This window comes from Pristiophorus japonicus, chromosome 2 (assembly GCF_044704955.1).
Source record: "Pristiophorus japonicus isolate sPriJap1 chromosome 2, sPriJap1.hap1, whole genome shotgun sequence".
Taxonomy (NCBI): Eukaryota; Metazoa; Chordata; class Chondrichthyes; family Pristiophoridae; genus Pristiophorus; species Pristiophorus japonicus.
The window spans coordinates 361,904,305-361,919,945 of NC_091978.1; the positions used below are offsets into that span (position 1 = coordinate 361,904,305).

General features: G+C 48.0%; 1 protein-coding gene across 1 annotated transcript in view; it reads left to right on the plus strand.

Moving 5' to 3' along the window:
* ccser1 (coiled-coil serine-rich protein 1) overlaps positions 1-15,641 on the plus strand; it is a 1,720,263-nt gene that overhangs the window by 455,746 nt on the left and 1,248,876 nt on the right. The gene's annotated exons all lie outside the window — the stretch shown is intronic.

Sequence of the window (15,641 nt, forward strand, 5' to 3'; positions counted from 1 at the left end):
ACGTTGCTTTACTGGGAGCCAATGTAGCTCGGCCCTGGATGCACTGCACTAGATGAACTGCAGTAACAGTTGTCCCATTGCCACATCGAGTAAAGAATGAGGTAGAGCACAGCACATTTAATTTTTACTGAGCTAAGTTGCGATTTGCGATAAAAGAAAGATCGAGGCGCTCAACGTGGAATGAAGACAACATGAAAAGCCTGATAGCACTTTGTAATTGATTCTAGTTCCATCTGTGCCAAACATGATTGCTCAAAAACAGCGTTCATTTAATTTACTCGTTTAAGTCAGGATTGACTAAACTGCAATGTTAACCCTTCCAGTGGCAGTTCTGGTCGAGTCGATGCTATCAGGCAGATCTGCTGGTTTTGGAACTATCTCTGCATTCTGCTTTTGCCTTGTTTTTTTATTAATTACAAAGATTCCTGACTGTACGGCAAACACTTAATATCAAAAATGATATGTGGCGTTGAAATGTGTGGGAAGAAGTATTGTGGTCAGTGCACATTGCAAACTGGTCAGGACATTAATTTTAAGCACACGTACAATGTGGCTACACAAGGCAACCAGAGCAATTATTCACCATTAATGGCTGGAAACTAAAATGAAACAGTTGCACAAAGATAAAGATCAGTTATTACTGGATTGCAGAATGATACGAACGTCATAAAACAATGGATAGGAAAAGACCTATCCCATCAAGCCTATCCCATATTATCATTGTGAAACTTATACACACCGTAAACCTCATCACTATCCCCACCAACCTACCACCAGCCGGCTGTAATAGAGCGGTGATCGGGCCCCCACGCCTTCAGCAGCGATCAGAACACCTCCAACGGCGGCAGATGGGCCTCCCCTCCACGACGGAGTCTGGGCCTCCTCGACAACAGCTGGACCTCTCCTTCCCCACAGGTGACCGGGTCCTCCTCTCCTACACCAGCGGTTGGCCTCCTCTCCTCCCTCAGCGACGACTGGAGCTCCCCTTCCCCACAGGTGACCGGGTCCTCCTCTCCTACACCAGCGGTTGGCCTCCTCTCCTCCCTCAGCGACGACTGGAGCTCCCCTTCCCCACAGGTGACCGGGTCCTCCTCTCCTACACCAGCGGTTGGCCTCCTCTCCTCCCTCAGCGACGACTGGAGCTCCCCTTCCCCACTGGTGACCGGGTCCTCCTCTCCTACACCAGCGGTTGGCCTCCTCTCCTCCCTCAGCGACGACTGGAGCTCCCCTTCCCCACTGGTGACCTGGCCTCTTCTCCTCCTCCAGCACGTGGTGAGTGCCATGGCTGTGACCCCCCCCTGACCTTCCACTCTGAACCCCAGTGGGCCACTGTCCCTCCCAATGCCCCCAACCAAGCCTCAGACCACCTATCATCAAGAGCGCTATTCAGCGCCGAGCTTACGGCCAACATCTCGCCGTAGGTAACTAGGCCCATATAGCGGTGCCTGGTCTCCAGTCGTCTTGGACCCCCTTGCCCCTGGATCAAGACCTTGCTCAGCTAAGCCCGTGTGGTAGCCGGTGTGCAACGACCGCCCCACGTTAAAAGAACTCAGGCACAGGCATCTTCCACTCCTCTAAGTATGGGACCTGGAACGTCAGGACCCTCATGGACAACTCCAACAGCGACATCGTATTGGACTATTCATCCACCTAAGAACTTATTTTAAGAGTGGAAGCAAGTCTTCCTCGATTTCGAGGGACTGCCTATGATGATGGCAATAGAGCTCCCCCTAGTGGACCATTGCTCCACCTAGTGGACTACTGATGTAACTAATAAAAGGATCATGTGGCAAAGTCACATGATGACAGTTTGTGTTAAGAGCCATTTTGTGTAATGTGTTAGTTAGTGATGTCCTAAGAATATATCACACAAGTCCCACAATCTCTTGCAAGAGACAAAAAGACGGGGGGGGGGGGGGGGGAACCACTCTATGACAATTTAGAGGAAAAGAAAATCACGGGAAAATTACTCTTTGACGCCCAACTTCAGTCAAACAACTTCTCGGAGGCTGCAGTGAATGGGTATTACATCCGCCAATATCCCACCTACCTTCGATATTTATTGATGTCTGCAACACTTGTCCATTGCCCTTTTTAATCTTCGCAGCAAATCCGACCTCACCACACGCACCTGCAATTTGTTCGATGGGATTGTCGACCCTCTGTGAAAGGAAATAGCTCCTGAAATCTAATCTAGTCCTTGTCTTTCTGAACCTATTAAAACTGCAAATGATCAGGATCTGAGCGGTAACCTGCTGATTATTAATTGTCTTCTCGCCCGATTTCTGTCAGGCAAAATCAATCTCAATATTTCCTGTCTGATTAAAGTCCGACTTTTACCATCAGTAATAAAGATTGAAGACTTCGAAAATTTAGTCGCGCCTAACTTTGAGTTTCTGTCATTGAGTCAGCTGTGGCTCAGTGGGCAGCACACTCGCCTCTGAGTCAGAAGGTTGTGGGTTCAAGTCCCACTCTAGGGACTTGAGCACATAAAGCTAGGCTGACACTCCCAGTGCAGTGCTGAGGGAGTGCTATGCTGTTGGAGGTGCTGTCTTTCAGCTGAGATGTTAAATCAAGACCCCTGTTTGCCCTCTCAGGTGGATATAAAAGATCCCATGGCACTATTTTGAAGAAGAGCAGAGGAGTTCTCCCCGGTGTCATCGAAGCATAGAAATTTACAGCACGGAAGGATGCCCCCTGGTTGTTGACCCATCTGCCAAGGAAAACAGGTCCTTTCTATCCAGGCCCCTCATAATTTTATACTCCTCAATCAGGTCTCTCCTCAGCCTCCTCTGTTCCAAAGAAAACAGACCCAGCATTTCCAATCTTTCCTCATAGCCAAAATTCTCCAGTCCGGGCAACATTCTTGTAAATTTTGCCTGTACCCTTTCCAGTGCAATCACATCTTTCCTGTAATGTGGTGACCAGAACTGCAGGCAGCACTCCATTAGTGTGGCCTGATTAGTGTTTTATACAAGTCAAACATAACCTCCTTACTCTTGTATTCCATGCCTCGACTGGCAAGTGTTCCATATGCCTTCTTAACCATCTTAGCTAACTGGCCTGCTACCTTCAGGGCTCTGTGGACCTGCATTCCAAGGTCCCTTTATTCCTCCACACTTCTCAGTGTCCTACCATTTAATGTGTATCCCCTTGCCTTTCAGATCTCCCAAATGCATTACCTCACAATTATCCGGATTGAATTCCATTTGCCACTGTTCTGCCCACCTGACCAGTACATTGATATCTTCCCACAGTCCGCATCTTTCTTCTTCATTATCAACCACACAGCCTATTTTAGTGCCATCTGCAAACTTCTTAATCATACCCCGAACATTTAATTCCAAGTCATTGACATATACCACAAAAAGCAAGGAACCCAGCACTGAGCCCTGCGGAACCCCACTGGATACAGCCTTCCAGTCACAAAAACACCCATCAACCATTACCCTTTGCTTTCTGCCTCTCAGCCAATTTTGGATCCAACTTGCCATTTTGCCCTGGATCCCATGGGCTTTTACTTTTGTGACCAGTCTTCCATGTGAGACCTTATCAAAAGCTTTGATAAAATCCATATACACTACATCATACGCACTGCCCTCATCGACCCTCCTGGTTACCTCCTCTCAAAATTCAATCAAGTTATTTAGACACGACCTTCCTTTGACAAGTCCATGTTGATTGTCGTTGATTTAATCCATGTCTTTCCAAATGAAGATTTATCCTGTCCTGGCCAATATTTATATCTCAATCAACATAACAAAATTACCAGTTAACAAATTATCTGGGTCGTTATCACATTGCTGTTTGTGGGAGCTTGCTGTGCTCAAGTTGGCTGCTGCGTTTCCCACATCACAACAGTGACTGCACTCCAAAAGTACTGCTTTAGCTGTAAAGCGCTTTGAGATGTCCCATGGTTGTGAAAGGTGCTATATAAATGCAAGTCTTTCTATCCATTTCTTTTCTTCCAATTATCACATCCCTGCTCCTGACGGTTGCTGGAGAACAGTTCCGGCAAACCTCAATGTCTCAGCTTATCATCATGTGAGAGCTTTGACAGTGACATCTAAGCCTGATCATGTCTTCGTCCAATGTGTACATACATGCAGGGGTTAACTGATCAGTAATCAGCTTTCTGTGCCCCATCCTTCTCCAGCTTGACGATGAAGAAACCAGTTGTACTGCCATGCTTCCTCCCCTTTCTAAGATCAGGTAACCCAGCGTAGCCCTGCTTTCTGTCTAACTCGCACCATCCTATTCACCCATCACCCCCGTGCTTGCTGACCTACATTGATTCTCGGTCCAGCAACACCTCGATTTTAAAATTTGCATCCTTCTTTTCAAATCCCTCCATGGCCTCGCCCCTCCCTATCTCCTTCAGCAGTACATCCCCCCCACCCCCGCCAAGATCTCTGCACTCCTCCAATTCTGGCCTCTTGTGCATTCCTGATTTTCATCACTCCACCATTGGCGGCCGTACCTTCAGTTGTCTGTACCTTAAGCTCTGGAACTCTTCCTGAAACATCTCCGCCTCTCAAAGCTGATATAGATAGTTTTTTTGAACGCGAGGGGAATCAAGGGATAAGGAGATTGGGCGGGAAAGTGTTGAGGTTGTAGATCAGCCATGATCTTATTGAATGGCGGAGCAAGCTCAGGGGGCTGCATGGCCTACTCCCGCTCCTAATTCTTATAGGCTCAATTTTCCCCAGTGATTTGCGCTTTTTTTTTTGGAGCAGGCTGCTCTTTTTGGCCTAAGTTGAAAAACCGCAGTTTTCTCCAATCAATTTGCACCAGTGTAACTCTGTTACGATTTTTTTAGGTAAGTTTTTTTCAGCCAAAGGGGGCGTAAACTGCCACCCGCGCCAATTCTAGCCATTTAGGGAAGTTTGGCCAGCTGAGAGTTACTCCAGTTGTGCTTAGGCCGGCGTATGTGGCCTCTCCAGAAAAACCTTCCGGAGAGTTAAGGAAAGCGGTGCAGCAGATGCCCGGACACACTAAAAGAATTGAAAAACATTTAGCGCCAACTTACTTCCAACCCCGCCCGAAGGGCTTGCCGGTCTGGTCCCATTCTCTGTCCCCGGTTCACACAGAAAGAGAGAGAGAGAGAGAACGAGAACACCAGGGACCAAGAATGGGACCGGACCAGGAGACTGGGGACCGACAATGGGACCGGACCGGCAAGCCCTTTGGGCGGGGTTGGAGGTAAGTTGGTGCTATGTGTTTTTCAATTCTTTTAATGTGTTGGGAGCTGGCTGTATGTTTCACTTTGCAGCCTCAGCTCGCGTTGTGTCCCATGTCAGCTTGATCTTTTTGGCGCAAATCAAGGTTCCACCCCCAAAACTAAAGGTCAGGTTCGGCCACGCCAAAATGAATAAATCCAACAGGGAAACTTAGAATTTTTTTTTGCCGTACTTAGGCCTCAAAAAATCGGGCGTAACTCTGCAGGTACACCAAAAAAATGCTTTGGGGAAAATTGAGCCCTATGTTCCTATGTTCCCTACCCCTCCTCCTTAAAATCTTCTTCTTAGATCAAACTTTTGGTCACCTGTCCTAACATCTGCATATATGGCCCGGTGTCAAATATTGCTTGATAATGCTCCTGTGAAGCACCTTGGGACATTTTATTATGTTAAAGGCACAATATAAATGCAAGTGTTTGTCGTCTGTATGGCTCGGGAACTGCATCACACAATGTACTTACCAAACGAGCCATCAGGGCAATTTGCATCTGTCCATGTCTGCTGTTTTTTGCTGAGATTGTGAATCCTGCCAATCTCATTGGGAGATCTGGCTTAGAAATATTTCTGAGCCCGATGGCGTGAGGAAGATAAATGAGTGCAGATCATTAGAGCTGGAATGCACAAACATTGGAAGACCCCTACACTAAAGACAATCTATTCCGATCGTAATTTAGGTCCCTCGATATGTTGGCCTGAACATCTGTGCCACAACAATCTCCATGATCTTATCAGCCCAGTCCTTTTAAAGTTGAATTATTTGTAATAGGTTTAGTTTTAAAATTAACATATGTAAAATTTGGTCAAATCTCAACTTTTTTCACCCCAGTCGACTTAACCAGTCTACGTATCCCACGAGTCATCCGCCATCACCTTTCTTTTCTATCATGTATGTTCCTGTGAGTATGCACACAGGTTTGTAGAGCTGTTGAGTTGGGAGTGGCTCAGCCAGTCACGTGATGTTCATAAGACTCAATAAAACCCCAGCCAGTTGGGTTCAGGGGAGCCACGATGAGGAAGGTGGTTGTGAGCCTGGTGGATGAACTGGTAATGTGTAGTGTGATTGTTAAACCTTTTGTTAATAAACCAACTAGTTCTTAATAGCAATGTGTTGCTATGAATTCTTAAGCAAATAATTCATAAAGCAAATACATTACCGTTTCCTCCTTTGTTTTCAGAAATGTACAAAGAAAATTTGGTAATAATTTCAAACAAAAAAGAAAAATAATTCTTTCATGCTAAGCCACCTCAATACATTCTGGTAACTTGCTCGCGCTAATTGTAGTCTTTCTGACCATTTGTTTAAAAAGTACGTCGCTCACTAAAATAAAAAGTCACAAATTGAAGTATTAAATTGAAGGCCCAAAGATTGTGGTCGGAGGCTTCCTGCGAGCCAATGCCTCCGACCACAAAAATATTTACAAATGTACCTGGTGGTCCCGGAGGAACGTAGGCTTGGGCTACGATGCCTCCATGCACATTCCAGCATCGGGGCCCAGGCATTCCAGGAGCGTGTGTGCAGCCTGGGATCACATGGGCTGGACCAACCAATGAAAATGGCCTATCCCCATTCACAGGAATGATGAGTTCCATTTGTTCCGAGATCACCGTTTCTATCAATGGGGATACCCGCCAAAACACACATTACATTTTAAATATTTTTTTTAAAAAACACTTCACTTATTTAAAATTAATTAAAACTGAGTGTTTTAGACGAAAAGTTATTTTTTTGATTTTTTTTTAATATGTTTTAATAGGGGTAAAAATAAACTTACCTTATTGGACGGGGCTATAATATAAAAATTATTGAAAACTTTTTATTTTTCAACCTTTTAAAACTCTTACACTTGTAAAAGCGAGCCATACGCTTGCTTTTACCAGGCATAAGAGTTTGAAGGACATTCGCTGGGCAGGAGTCTCCGCCCACAAAGGCCCTTCTCCCGGGGATGCGTGCGATCTGTCAAAAGACATTTTGGCAGATCGCAAGTGCTGGTTCTCAGCGCATGCGCATCACGCACCTAAACCTGCCACTCGCGGAACCTCTACGCGCGCGTGCGCGCGCACGTCGTACACACCCAGAGAGGACACAATTCACGGCCCTTTTCTTTTCTTTATTTAAACATAGGAACATAGAAAATAGGTGCAGGAGTGGGCCATTCGGCCCTTCGAGCCTGCACCACCATTCAATAAGATCATGGCTGATCATGCAACTTCAGTACCCCATTCCTGCTTTCTCTCCACACCCCTTGATCCCTTTAGCCATAAGGGCCACATCTAACTCCCTTTTGAATATATCTAACGCACTGGCCTCAACAACTTTCTGTGGTAGAGAATTCCACAGGTTCACAATTCTCTGAGTGAACATGTTTCTCCTCATCTCAGTCCTAAATGGCTTACCCCTTATCCTTAGACTGTGACCCCTGGTTCTGGACTTCCCCAACATCGAGAACATTCTTCCTGCATCTAACCTGTCCAATCCTGTCAGAATTTTATATGTTTCTATGAGATCCCCTCTCATTCTTCAAAATTCCAGTGAATATAAGCCTAGTCGATCCAGTCTCTCCTCATATGTTAGTGCTGCCATCCCGGGAATCAGTCTGGTGAACCTTCGCTCCCTCAATAGCAAGAATGTCCTTCCTCAGGTTAGGAGACCAAAACTGTACACAATGCTCAAGGTGCAGTCTCACCAAGGCCCTGTACAACTGCAGTAAGACCTCCCTGCTCCTATACTCAAATCCTCTCGCTATGAAGGCCAACATGCCATTTGCCTTCTTCACCGCCTGCTGTACCTGCATGCCAACCTTCAATGACTGATGTACCATGACACCCAGGTCTCGTTGCACCTCCCCTTTTCCTAATCTGTCACCATGCAGATAATATTTTGCCTCCCTGTTTTTGCCAGCAAAGTGGATAACCTCACATTTATCTACATTATACTGCATCTGCCATGCAGTTATAAACAGACCTTTCATATTTTTTTTTAAAAAGGAGCTGACAAACAAATGTTGTAAAATAATCTGTGAACCAAAGATTTTGAAATGAGCAGTCCCCCTGAAATTGAACCACTCTCTCCCGCCCCCCTGCCCCTACCCACCCGCTTCGCTGCATCTTCAACAAGTCGTTTAAAGCCCGCACAAGCGAGTGTTGGTCACGTCTGCAAGGTGCAGTCGGCAACAGAACAAAGCTCCTGTGAACCTCACAATGGCCAAGTGCAGAACAATCAGGAAGCAGCCACAGCTAGTTGTGTTTTCTTACTTTCAAAGTGCATCAGAATGAGCAAGAAGAGCAGCAATGGTCTTTCACGGCAAAACACGTCAACCCAGGCTATTCTCAGCTCAGCAGGAATTGCAGCGACTTAAAATCCGAAGCTTTGGCCTTGCGGGATTAGTGAAACGGCCTCGGGGCTCGCTGTGAGCACGATGGGGTTGGCACGCACTCTAAGGTCCACAGACGTGCCTCGTCTTCACAAGTGGCCCTCTGAGTGAGGCAGATAATGAAGACGTACCTTTTGAAGCGCCTTTTTTTGTAAGTGACCCGCAGACGTGCTCATTCCTCACATCATTGCCTGAATGGACTATCAGCAGAAAATGCCTTCTCTTGAGGTTTATCCTTTCTTCAGGCAATGCACATTTACAGATGTCTCCGGAATCAAGGCTGACTATCTTGTGCTGTGAATACTGATTGAGGTATTTTGAGGGGTAAACTGAACTTTCTTGCGATGTGGCATTCAGTGTTTCCCACAAGCTTTCGGCCTTGTCATCTATGACCCCGGAGGACCTTTGAGGTACATAGCACTCTGCCTGACGTGGAATAAATCTGTCTCATTCTTTCCGTTTGCGATAATCCAACATCTGAGGTGTTGAGCAGAATTGTTAGCTTTATTCGGGTTTCTTGGAAGAAATTTGAAGCCAAAGGGTTACAATTATCTCAGGAGACAATCCAAAGTTGTGACTATGCTGTCTGAGTTGTCATCATTATAGGCAGGAAGACTTGCTTCCACTCAAAGTGAGTTCTCAGGTGGCTCCACATTCCAAGACGGGAATTACAGTCTCTGTCACAGGTGGGACAGACAGTGGTTGAAGGAAAGGGTTGTGGTGGGTGGGGAGTCTGGTTTTCCGCATGCTCCTTCCACTGTTTGCACTTGATCTCTGCATGCTCTCGGCGATGAGACTCGAGGTGCTCAGCGCCCTCCCGGATGCTCTTCCTCCACTTAGGGCGGTCTTTTGGCCAGGGACTCCCAGGTGTCGGTGGGGCTGTTGCATTTTATCAAGGAGGCTTTGAGGGTGTCCTTGAAACGTTTCCTCTGCCCATCTGGGGCTCGCTTGCCGTGTCGGAGTTCTGAGTAGAGCGCTTGCTTTTGCGAGTCTTGTGCCGGACATGAGGACAATGTGGCCCGCCGAATGGAGCTGGTCGAGTGTGGTCAGTGCTTCGATGCTGGGGATGTTGGTCTGATCGAGGACACTGATGTTGGTGCCTCTGTCCTCCAGGGAATTTGTAGGATCTTGCGGAGGCAACATTGGTGGTATTTCTCCAGCACTTTGAGATGTCTGCTGTATATGGTCCACATCTCTGAGCCATACACGAGGGCGGGTATCACTACTGTCCTGTAGACCATAATTTTGGTGCCAGATTTGAGGTCCTGGTCTTTAAACACTCTCTTCCTCAGGCAACCGAAGTGGGGACTATGGTGTCTGAGCTGTTTCGGAACGTAAACTTATATATTTCACTGATTAAATGGCCTCAGAAAGAAAGCAAGACTTACGTTTATATAGCCCCTTTCTTGACCTCGGGATGTCCCAAAGCGTGTTACAGCCAATGAAGTATTTTTGAAGTGTTGTGAAGTTGGGAAACCTGGTAGCCAATTTGCGCACAGCAAGCTCCCACAAACAGCAGTGAGATAAATAACCAGTCATCTATTTTTTTATTTCAATGATGATGGTTGAGGGATGAATGTTGGTCAGGTCAGCAGGAGTACAGGGCCAAGAGATGTCCCCGCTCGATGGATTGCACCAGTAATTATCATGACCTTGAACAACTCTCGCAGACCACCTGACAGTAACATGGGTGTGTCGCCCGGAGGAACGGTGCACGGGGAGGAGTTAAAATCAGCCGAGTCCACTTACTGACCAAAAACCAGACTGTTCCCACCCAATGGCCTTTTACCATTGCTGTATTGAAAATTGGCCGTGGCTCCTGCTGTAGGCAGGTGAGTGCATAATATACATGTAAAATTCACAGGTCAGTTAAGTCATTGACCCCCTGAAGTGATTTTAGCAATGGCTGGGGAAGAGTGGGAGAGATCCATGCAATGTTAAACGCGTCAGAGAAACAGGCGGCATGCAGCAGAGTGACCAGAAGAGGTCAAGTTAAATCATTCATTGTTTTTTTAGTCTTCTTTGGACCCTGGAAGGAATCCTTGTGCCTCCCATGCCCCAACTCTCATTACACTGGCATCTTTATAGCGTACAAGGTTATGAGGGAGCTTGGCAAGGTGGATGCAGAGAGGATGTTTCCACTGATGGGGGAGACTAGAACTAGGGGGCATGATCTTAGTATTGTGTTCCTAACACAGATGAGACTGCACACAGGGAGGTTAAAGTAACAGTGTCCTCAGTCTTTATTAAGACACTCCAGAGTGAGGAACAGGCCTCAGGGGCCGGCTTATATACAGTGCTCCCAAGGGATGCTGGGATACCTTGGGATTTCAGGGGATGCGGAACATGGGAGTGCATGCTTTACAGATACACAACATCACTCTTCCCCCAAAGTCAAAGTGAAAACTATTTACAAGGTGAGGCGGTCGGGAGCCTTTCTTTCCCTGGTGGACCGCCTCAGTACAAATGTCTGTTCTGATGTGTTGGCTGTGCCCTCGCTGGGCTGGCGTGTTGTTGGTTCTGCAGGGCTGCTGGGTGAGCCTGGCCTTGCTGGGCTGATGGGCATGATGGGTTTGATTTCCTGGTCCAGGGTGGTGTCGTTGATCCTTTGGGTGTGTGTTGTGGGCTCGAGAAAGGTGGTGTCTGCTGTGGGTTGTTCAGGGCTGTCTGTGAACTGCAGCCTCGTTTGGTCCAGGTGATTTCTGAAAATTTGTCCATTGTCTAGTTTGACTACAAACACTCTACTCCCTTCTTTAGTTATCACTGAGCCCGCGATCTACTTGGGACCATGTCCATAGTTTAGCACATACACAGGGTCATTCTGATCAATTTCCCGTGACACAGTGGCGCGACCATAGTTTACATTTTGTTGCTGCCGCCTGCTCTCTACCTGATCATGCAGGTTGGGGTGAACCAGCGAGAGTCTGGTTTTAAGTGTCCTTTTCATGAGTAGCTCCTGTGAGCGAGTGGGGTCTCGTGCGGTAGCTGAGCAGTACTCGAGACAGGCGGGTTTGGAGTGAGCCTTCTGTGACTTGTTCAAGGCTTTGTTTGTACTGCCCGCTCTGCCTGCCCATTGGAGGCTGGTTTAAACAGGGCCGAGGTGACATGTTTGATCCCATTGCGGGTCATGAATTCTTTAAATTCAGCACTGGTGAAACATGGCACGTTGTCACTGACCCATATGTCAGGCATACCGTGGGTGGCAAACATGGCCCTCAGGCTTTCAATGGTGGTGGTGGCGATGCTTCCCGACATTATTTCACATTCAATCTATTTTGAAAAAGCATTCACCACCATCAGGAACATTTTACCGAGAAACAGGCCCGCATAGTCGACATGGATCCTCGACCATGGTCTGAAGGGCCAGGACCACAAACTTAGTGGTGCCTCTCTGAGCGTGTTGCTCAACTGAGCACACATGCTGCATTGCCGTACACAGGACTCTAAGTCAGAGCCGATACCAGGCCACCACACGTGGGATCTGGCTATTGCTTTCATCATTACAATACCCAGGTGTGTGCTGTGGAAATCCGAGATGAATGTCTCCCTGCCCTTTTTGGGAAGCACTACGCGGTTACCCCACAACAGGCTCATCCTTTCGCCGCTTGAATGGTTTGATTAGCTCTTGCATTTCAACGGGGATGCTGGCCCAGCTCCTATGCAGTACACAGTTTTTTACTAGGGGCAGCAGAGGATCTTGGCTGGTCCAAGTCCTAATCTGGAAGGGCCGTGACAGGTGATTTATCATTTTCAAATGCTTCCATGACCATCAACAAGTCTGCAGGCTGCGCCATCATCAATAAGTTTGCAGGCTGCTCCATTTCCAGCCCCGGAGGACCTCCTCCAGGTTTTGTAGGTGCTCGACGGTGTCCCGAATTGTAACCAATATGTCGTGCTGAAAAACCACCGTGCGTGGTACCGACTTGAGTAGGCTCTCCATGTTTCTCTGGAAAATTGCTGCAGCCGACCAAATTCCAAACGGGCATCTGTTGTAGATAAACAGTGCCTTGTGCGTGTTGATGCAGGTGAGGCCCTTCGAAGACTCCTCCAGCTCCTGCGTCATGTCGGCCGAAGTCAGGTCGAGCTTGGTGAACGTCTTGCCTCCTGCCAGCATCGCAAATAGGTCGTCTGCCTTAGGTAGCGGGTATTGGTCCTGTAGCGAGAAACGATTAATAGTTACTTTATAATCGCCGCAAATCCTGACCGTGCCATCATTTTTGAGTACTGGAACAATCGGACTGGCCCACTCGCTGAATTCCACTGGGGAGATGATGCCCTCGCGTTGCAGCCTGTCCAGCTCGATTTCCACTCTCTTCCTCATCATGTGAGGTACCGCTCGCGCCTTGTGGTGAATGGGTCGTGCCTCTGGGACTAAGTGGATCCGCACCTTCGTCCCGGAAAAGTTTCCAATGCCTGGCTCAAAAAGGGAAGGAAATTTGTTGAGAACCTGGGTACATGAGGCCTCATCGACATGTGATAGTGTTCGGATGTCATCCCAGTTCCAGCGGATTTTGCCCAGCCACCTCCTTCCAAGCAGTGTGGGGCCATCGCCCGGGACAATCCAGCATAGCAGTTCGTGCACCGTGCCCTCGTAGGTGACCTTGACCATGGCGCTGCCCAGGACAGTGATGAGCTCTTTGGTGTACGTTCTCAGTTTCGTGTGGATGGGGCTCAGGGCTTGTCTGAGTGCCTTGTTGCACCACAGTCTCTCAAACATCTTTTTACTCATGATAGATTGGCTAGCACATGTGTCCAGTTCCATGGCCATGGGTAAGCCATTCAATTTTACATTTAGCATTATAGGTGGACATTTCGTCGAAAATGTGTGCACCCCGTGTACTTCAGCATCTGCCTCCTCTCTCTGAGGCTCAAAATTGCTTTGATCCTCCATGGACCGATCTTCCTCTGCCACGTGGTGGTTAGCAGGTTTTGCAGTCTGCAAGCTCGTTGGAGGTGCCCCATTGTTCCACAGCTCTTGCAAACATACCCTTTGAAGCGGCATGAATAGACTGAATGGAAGCCTCCACAATGCCAACAAGGTGTGAATTGCAATGCATTCATCCTTTGTTGCGGATTCTGAGTCATCTGGGTCACCTGAGGCCTGCTGGCAGCTGCAGACTCGTAGTTTCTGCCCTGTACATTTCTGCTCGCAAACACAGTTCCAGTTAATTTATGAACATTGCTAGCATTTGTATGCTGAGATTTGTTTGGTGTTATCACTGGTGGACATAAACGCCTGTGCTATCACAATAGCCTTACTGAAGGTCGGTGTCTCTACAGTCAAAAGTTTTCATAGGATGGTCTCGTGGCCAATGCCCAGTACAAAAAAGTCTCTGAGCATTTGTTCCAGGTAGCCATCAAACTCACAAATCGCCTTAGCTCGGCGACGTAGCTCGCCATTTCCTGACGTTCAGGTCGCTGGCATGTGTAGAACCGATATCTCGGCATCAGCACGCTCGCCCTCAGGTTAAGATGCTCCCGAACCAATGTACACAGCTCCTCATTGACTTATCTGTGGGTTTCACTGGAGCCAGAAGATTCTTCATGAGGCTGTAGATCGGTGCCCCGCAGACCGTGAGGAGGACCGCTCTCCTCTTTGCAGCGCTTCCTTCTCCGTCCAGCTCGTTGGCTACAATGTACTGGTCTAGCCGTTCGACATAGGCTTCCCAGTCCTCACCCTGTGAGAACATCTCCAGGATGCCCACAGTTTGCTGCATTTTTGCATTGGATTCGTATACTCGTCGCCAGTTATTGTGTTCCTAACACAGATGAGACTGCACACAGGGAGGTTAAAGTAACAGCGATCTCAGTCTTTATTAAGACACTCCAGAGTGAGGAACCGGCCTTGGGTCCAGCTTATATACAGTGCTCCCAAGGGATGCTGGGATCCCTTGGGACTTCAGGGGATGCACTCCCTGGTGGCGGAACATGGGAATGCATGCTTTACACATAAACAACACTTAGACTAAGGGATCGCCCATTTAAAACTGAGATGAGGAGAAATTTCTTCTCTCAGAAAAACTGTGGAATTCTCTGCCTCAGAGAGCTGTGGAAGCTGGGACATTGAATAAATTTAAGACAGAGATAGACAGTTTCTTAACCGAGAAGGGACTAAGGGGTTATGGGGAGCGGGCAGGGAAGTGGACCTGAGTCCATGATCAGATCAGCCATGATCTTATTGAATGGTGGAGCAGGCTCGAGGGGCCATATGGCCTACTCCTGCTATTTCTTATGTTCTTATGTTTATGCACCACCCTGCTCCTAGTGCAGGGGACTGTTTCTTTCGGTCCCTGGACCCCTGATGGTGGCTTGCCCCAGCCCCAATTCCCGACCCCTCTTGCCGGCTTCGAGCGGGTGACCGAGTTTCCGTTGCACCAACCGCATTGGGCCCTCCACGCACCAATCCCACCCTCCCATTAATTTCTCTCCCGGTGTCCCTTGATCGTGACGGTGTATTTTTTGAATGTATGTTTCTCATCCTGCCTCACTTCTTAACATTGTGCCCAATTTAGGCCAACCCGTTTTTGTGAACTGGAAACGGCGGCGGAAAAAAATGGCCCCATCCTGGCCGCTCTGAAGTGTCTGGGGTGCCCTGGCGTGGCGCAGATTAAACAGTGGGGGGCGGAGCTACAGCCCTGCGCTGAAATCAGTGGCGGCAGCTTCGCACATGCGCAGTGGCGTCGGGTCCGGTGTTTGCGCATGTGCAGTAGCGCTGGAAACTTGCAGCAGTGTCCTTATTGTGTTGCTATTTGTATGCAAATTAAGATGCCGCATTCGGTCGCCCCCCCTCCCATGCCCCTGCGATATGAAGGCCAGCCAGCAGCTCTCTCTCTCTCCCCTCCTCCCCCACCCCCCCACCACCGAGTGAACAGAACAGACTTTATTTGTATAGCGTCGGTAATCGATCCATACAATACAAAGGATAGCAATTTGGATTTCTCTCACCTCTGCGACCTGACTTAGCCTTGCAACATCACCATGTTTCCCAGAGGTTGATCAAGATTATCATCATTCTGCCCATCTTCCATTT